Raw genomic sequence first — 6,000 nt, 5'->3', positions numbered from 1 at the left:
TATTGTACCAAGTTCCTGGAATGCCCTTCCCTGAGACACTCACATGGCTGGTTCTTCTGGCCATTTCGGTCTCAGTTCAAATGTTGTCTTCACAGGGGCTTCTGTGACCATCTATTCTTACCCAGTTCCCTCTCCACCTCTCTTCTTTCTATCCCCATGCACCATTTCATTTTCTTCATTGACATTTTATTTTCTTAGTGGAGTTTTTTTTTTTCTTACTGTTTCTCTGTCCCACCAGAATATATAGTTTATCACAGCAGGTCCATGACTATCTCATTTGTCATTTGCTCTTATCCAGAACAGTCCTGGCATAGAGCAGGAAGTCAGTCAATATCTGTACAGTTAATCAATAGAGGCAGTGAGGCACATAACTCATTCTATGGTTAAATAGCTAATTTATAAGAAACTTAACAAAAATGTTGTTACTAAATGCTAACCTGAAATTGCCTCTATATGAAAAGCCATCCATTTGTCCTGGATTTATCTTTCAGACCACCCCAAATCATTCTGTTTCTCATTCTGTATCTTTAAGCATTTGAATACAGTATTTTTGGCTCCTACTAATTGTTTCCTATCCAGGCTAAATGCCTTCAGTTCCTCCTATAGTATGGTTTCCAGAGTCTCCCCGAATTTGTTTGTATCCAAACGAAAGATTGCTTCCTTAAGGCAAGACTGCCAGAGGGGGACATGTTATTCTGGGCACGTTGTGAGCAGCATAAGTAGTGAGACTGCCACTTCCAAGTCCTGCACATTATAACTCTATTAATTTGACCTAATGGATCATTAGCACATCTAGAAGTCGTATCACACTCCTATACACAGAAACACGCCTCTTGATGGTGACTAGAAATTTACACAGTACTTGTCTATGCTGAGCACTGTACATTGTGGGGTTTTAAAATATATGTACCTGTCTCAAGAAGTTGATAATCCAAGAAGAAAAAAACTGTGACACATAATCAGAATTTTCCGAGCTGGAAGAAAGTTTCAAGGACACCCAGTCTCATCCTCTCTGTTGATGGAAAATGCAGTGGGGCCCCACCTTAGCCCGTGATGAAATGATAATGAGCAAGATGGAAGAGAATGTGACTGAGTACGTGTGAGTGACATGTGGTACGGAATAGAAGAGCAGTAAAACAAATTCAGAGGACTGAGAAAATCAGTGGCACTTTGAGCTGCTGGTAAGAACCTCATAGAAGAAGGAAGCCTGGGCCTTGGGGTGTAGAGAGAATTTGACAGATGGAACAGAGAAAGCCTTCGGGAAAAGTGAGCCCCTAAGAGGCCACCAAATGGGACAGAGCATGACATGTTCTTGAGACAAACTCATAAGAATAGATGGTATTTATATAAAATCCCAATATGTTATATAATGTGTAATTAATTAAATTATAAAAATAGACTTTGTAATGCAAAATTAAAGTTTTACAGAAAGCCTACAGACTACAGAGAGCCCAGATCTTAGCAGACATCAGATAATGTGAACTAAGTTCTATGGGTAATTCTAATATAAGTATCAAGAAGATGCTGTGAATAGTAATAACTAACTACACATCAAATCTATGTATATCACTGTGTTATTTATATATTTTTCTTCTAAAGCCCTGAGAGTACTAGAGCCTAGCAATAGTCCAGTGAACACGATAGAAAAATAACTGTGTTTAGAGAAGAAGAAACTGATTCACAGAACATAATTTGGGTTCTCTAAGTTTCTTCTGACTTTATTCTCTACATTTGACATAGCACAATCTGAAAAAAGAAATAGAGATGGGGCGCCTTGGTGGCTCAGTGGGTTAAAGCCTCTGCCTTCTGCTCAGGTCATGATCTCAGGGTCCTGGGATCAAGCCCCGCATCGAGCTCTCTGCTCAGCGGGGAGCCTGCTTTCTCTTTCTGTCTGCCTCTCTGCCTACATGTGATCTCTGTCTGTCAAATAAATAAATAAAATCTTTAAAAAAAAAGAAATAGAGAAAGAGAGAGGAGAGGAGGAAGGGAAGAAGGGAGGGAGGGAGGGAAGGAGGGATTGCAGAAGGAAGGAAGGAAGGAAGGAAGGAAGGATTAAAATCTTGTATTTCTAGAGGTGGTGGTTGCATAACACTGTGAATGTATTAAATGCCACTGAATTGTTACTTTAAAATGGCTAATTTATATTACGTAAATATCAGCTCAATTTTTTAAAAATCTGTGTTACAAGTTCAGAGGAGGTATTACAATAATATGGAAATAGAGACACCTAAAAATCTTTCTCTTATTGGTTTATAAAAACAACACCTACATTTACTCATTGGATTCAGATGATTAAGTAGTACACTGGTCTCGAATTTGGCGTGGAGCAGTATAGTGCTATGGAATTACCTCTGAACCCAGAATTAAAAAAAAAAAAAACTGTATATAATTATGGTCTTTGAAATTGGCTAATGTGCCTTAGATTGAGTCAGGTGATCACCTTGAACGTACTTTCTGCATCAGTACGATGGAGATAAAATTGTTGTAAGGATCAGCTATGGAAATGCTATGCATATTCATTCAACAAAAATGTTTGGAGATCCCACTGTGCTAGACATTGCCTTGACCCTGGAGATAGAGCAGAGAACAACTAGCTGAAATTCTTGCCCTCACTGAGGTTACATTCCTGTCATGGAGACTGATGATGCAGGAGATCTTAAATATACAGTATGGGGCGCCTGGGTGACTCAGTGGGTTAAAGCCTCTGCCTTCGGCTCAGGTCATGATCCCAGGATCCTGGGATCAAGTCCCACATCAGGCTCTCTGCTCCGTGGGGAGCCTGCTTCCTCTTCTCTCTCTCTGCCTGCCTCTCTGCCTACTTGTGAACTCTGTCAAATAAATAAATAAAATATTTAAAAGAAAATATACAGTATGGCATAGAGTGATAACTGCTAAGCAAGGAAACAGAGCAGAAAGAAGATCGAAAATCATGTGTTGGTAGGATATATGCACATTTAGATGGAGAGGCCACTAAGAATGAGCCCTTTGGGTTAAAATCTGAAGAAAATGCAAAAGCCAGTCATGTAGATAAAGGAGGTAGGAACATTCCAGTAGAGGGAATAGCCAGTGTTCCGCGTGTTTGAAACAGAATGTTTGCTGTACCTGGATAAATAGGGGGAGGGTAGTACAGAGAAGGTAGGGCCTTGTAGGTCTTAATAAGAACTGTGACATAGGATTGACAGAAGAAAACACTAGAGGGTTTTGAGCAGAGGTTCTTCATCTAATCCATGTTTTAGCAGAATTGCTCTGGCCGTTGTGTTGGGAATAAACTGAAGATGGGTAAGTGTAGATGCGAGGAAACCAGCTGGAGGGTGATTGCGATGATATGGGTGAGAGATGATGGCGGTTTGGACCAGGGTTATGGGCAGTGGGCGTGGTGAGACATGGTCAGGTTCAGGGCAAATCACAAAGGTAAAGCCTACGGATTTTTCTGTGAAGGGGAGGAGACAAGATTCGAGGATGACACACCAACTATTTAATTTGACAACTGAAATCATGGGGTTTCTATTAGCTGAGACGGGAAAGGCTGATGGAGGAGCACTTTGGGCAAATGTCAAAGGAGAGAGTATCAGGAGCTCAGTTTTGAACATGTTAAGTTCCAGCTTTTAGGTTTCTAAGTGACTCAGTGAATAGGCAGTTGGGTCTATGAGCCTAGAGTTAAGGCTGGAGGCACGGGCTGGAGAGACAAATTTGGGAATTGTTAGCATATACTAATACTTGGCATTCATAGATTGTAAAATGCTATTCAATATACAGCATTGTTACCTAGCCATTACTCATGAATATAACACAACAGCAATGCCCCACTACTCCTTTGGATCACCAAAGATACTTTTTAAAAGTTATTTTTTTTTTCCTTCCTGGAAAACAGGGCATATGCAAGTGTTAAGTTTTTCTTGCTCTACTTCTCAACTACTTTATTGCTGATCTTAATTAAATATTAAGAGGTTCAGAGATTCGTAATTAGCTTTAGGCTTGCAAGTTGGAAGTTCTGAGTTCCAAGTTGCAAGCTTGGAAGTTCTGAGATGGCCCCATAATGCCATCCTCTCCAAAAATCCTTATCTTCCTAGGGACTGAAAAGCTCAAATGTGAAATGCACAGTCTTAAAGAAGCATGAAGCTGCTCGATGAGCCATTGTCTTGATAGTAATCACGTACCGAAGGATATGCCGCCAGTCTTTGATAAGAAATATGCTGGTAGTTAAAAATGTACACACTTTTGAACATTCTAGCCCATAAAAAGAATGGAAAGAAACCTCTACTAAGATTTAACCATTGAAAAGATGATTTGAGGATGAAACAAAAATGCAAAACACAAGGATGAGAGTATATGGGGGAATTCCAAGAATAATGATTCTATATAATCATGGAAATCTTCATTTCAGTTGAGGATCAAAATACATATTTTGTGATTTTGCTATTAGATATCTACAAATCAAATCATAAAAATACAAATAGACATTTGGAGATCAGAAAATACAATATTGTTCTGAAATTTTTGAAGTAGCAATACTGAAATGTAAATTCTTGAATTTCTTGCTCTGGACACAGTGGAGTGGTTTGTGTTGGACTCACTTTCAGGTAACAGTTCTAAACTCCAGGCAAATATGAAGTTTAATTATTTGAAGGTCCTGGAAAGTCACCAACTTTAGGCGGATATCGGAGGGCATTGGACCCTTGAGAGAAAGGAACCACACTGCCTGTAGTTCATGGTAATACAGCTCCTCTCCTAAAAGCACATTCTAGTCTCCAAGACCAGGAGCAGCTAGAACTAGAGGGTAACACTGTGGTGTTTTTGGCTTGTCAGGGGATGGAGTGTGAGGCTGGCAAAGCAGCTGGAAACCGAGGGCAGAGTCTTGGAAAATCAGGAGCCACAGAGAGTATGCCCCAAATCTGTACAAACTCACATTAAATTCTCACCTGAACCCTGAACTGTGCTTGCCTAGACAAGACAGCAAGCGGACCCACAAAAAGCAGTAGCTGGAAACTTGTAAAGGCTGAGCAGTAAATTCTCTGCCGTCCACTGCACGGGAGACCAAATTTGGAGCTTGCATCTGACCAAGTTGGAAGGGTCTGGTAAACACTAGGCTTTTCACCAAAACCCTACAAGGGCCACAAGGAGTAAAGGTTATATCCTAGTTCTAAAGCATTTCCCCTAAAACTAATGGCAAAACTAAAACAAACCTGTCTTTGGCTTCAAGCATAAATTAAATCCCCATTTACAAAGTGAACATGGAAACGAAGCAATGGTTGATAGACTTCAAGTTGCCTCAAAGTTAAAAATCTGAACTGTGTTTGTCAAGGTGGGGAAGGGGGGAGCTGTTGAACTGTTTGCGTTCTTCGTTTCTAATAAAAACAACAGCAACATGCTTTCAAAGCTGCCATTTCTCATAAGTAATTGTGGGCCATCTTTGCTTTATTGTATAATCATGGTTGGCGAGCAGAAAGAGTTTAGTCTTAGTTCAGCAGCAAATATTTCCAGTTTTCAAAATCCAAGCATATTCCAGCTGGCTCTAAGACGATTCACTAAGAAGGCAGACCAAATAAAGAATTCCTTAGACTTGTTTTGTTTTTTTTTAGAATTGGTATTTTGACATAACCAAATCCCCACTGAAATAGACAATGTGACCGGGAAAACAGTTCACACTGAAACTACTTTTAATTTATTTCTCAAAGTACTTTTTTCTTTATATATTCCATATATAAAAATATGTATTTTTATGTGTATATATTATATATTATGTATATGTATTTTATGTACATATATATTTTAAAATACATGTTATTTTATATGTATATATAAAATATGTGTATAATACATAAAATATATGTAGAGAGAGAGGGAGAGAGAATACACATCATATATACTATATTATGTATATGATATTATGCATTATATTACTTTATTATATATACCAGTATGTATACAATATTAATATACTAATATTTAACATATATAAGAAGCCTAACAGTCCATGGGCTATCTGGTTGCCACCATCCT

This window comes from Lontra canadensis, unplaced genomic scaffold (genome assembly GCF_010015895.1).
Source record: "Lontra canadensis isolate GAN:19392208 unplaced genomic scaffold, GSC_riverotter_1.0 scaffold21, whole genome shotgun sequence".
Classification (NCBI taxonomy): Eukaryota; Metazoa; Chordata; class Mammalia; order Carnivora; family Mustelidae; genus Lontra; species Lontra canadensis.
Note: the sequence above shows the minus strand (reverse complement) of the source record.